This window comes from Theobroma umbraticum, unplaced genomic scaffold (genome assembly GCF_002168275.2).
Source record: "Theobroma umbraticum cultivar Fairchild unplaced genomic scaffold, ASM216827v3 scaffold_130.0, whole genome shotgun sequence".
Lineage (NCBI taxonomy): Eukaryota > Viridiplantae > Streptophyta > Magnoliopsida > Malvales > Malvaceae > Theobroma > Theobroma umbraticum.
This window is the reverse complement of record NW_018397264.1, coordinates 2,224,107-2,225,643: the sequence shown is the minus strand read 5'-3', so window position 1 is coordinate 2,225,643 and position 1,537 is coordinate 2,224,107.

The window sequence follows — 1,537 nt, the reverse complement described above, 5'->3', positions numbered from 1 at the left end:
TTCCATACTGACTCGAACACGAATTTACTGAGGTAAATCGTGGCACATTCCTACCCTTTTGATCATGTCTATTTCTTCATTATCCGACGGTTAATCCTACCTTCATGCACGTGGACAGCTTCCAATATTCCCTTTTCGGTTTTTACCCTCAGACGAATTCCAAATTTCAACAATGATGTTAGAAAAGTCACCAAATCTCAGTTCACAAAAATGTCTAAAACGCCAAAACTGTATAAATCCCAAGGAGAATATAGGGATCTATGCCAGAAGACAGACAGCTCATATTACCATGCAAGCAAATTACAAAAGAGCTATTATTCAGGCCATCTGTTCTGTTATTATCTAGCATTTTTTTCTGGTTTCGGTGCAATTTCTGGCTAAATTTTTTTATTCATCATAAGATGCACGTTTATGGCAAACAATTGCACGTCTATACCCACCCTCCATTCACTAATTGGAAGGCTTTAAATTTTTCTATAGGTTTCTCATATTCCATTTGATTTCTCAAGCATGAGGCAGGGGCATGTGAAATTGAATCAAGTGGCCCTGCGGCTTTTGGGAGGAAATTTGAGCTACACACAAAAGAGAAACAAAAAAAAAAGTTGTTAAAAGAGAGAGAGAGAGAAAAAAAAAAGAAATAGTACTACTACTTTACGTTGAGTTGAATTTCATTTTCGTGCAAGAAATAATAATTCAAGTTTCTTAGAATATGAGCAGCCTTGTCCCCACTGTCCTATAATTAGCTACTTCCTCTCTTTGGACCACCCCTAAAAACCTGTCCAAATTTACTTCACTTCCATAAATTTATTCTGGGTTTTGTGTTTTGTGTCATTTAGATCAGTATTTTGACAAATTCAAAGCCATTTTTGATAGATAGATTGATTGATTTCTTGTATTTTGAGACAAAGCATATATGTAATACTCCATATATCTCCAATATTTTTTTCTTAATCTCTATCTTGATTGTGAAAAATGCAGGCCTCATTGGCCTGAAAGTCAACTTCTCAGGGTGCTCTCAACTAGATTTAATTGTTGCATAAATTAGCTGTCAGATTGTGCTCAATATGAATATATGATAATGAAGAAATTGTACAATTAAAGCTCAGCGACAGTAATTAAGCCTAATTTTTTTTTAAAGTAATGTGGTTAGGACACAAATCTAGATCAAGTCAGTCATGTCATTCATAAATAAAATCCCCCATTGTCGAGAACAAATAAAAGAAAAAAAGAGAGAGAAGCAAATCAAGCCATTTTTTTCATATCCTAAGATCATATCTCCCCTGTTTTTCTATAATACAGTCAATGCCGTGTAAAGTAACACCATTGAAAAGTCTAGTTTAGAGTGTGTTAAAGGTAAAGTTGAGTTGTTGGGGCCAAAGGGTAAAGGAATATGGAAACATTATCTAATATAATTTTGCTTCTACTTTTTGTTATGATTGCCTTTGGAAGAAGGATTAAAAAGATCAGACAAGGCATACAGGCTAGGTTAGTGGAAGACAGTAAACAAGAAGAAAAAAAAACAGTAGAATAGAGGAAT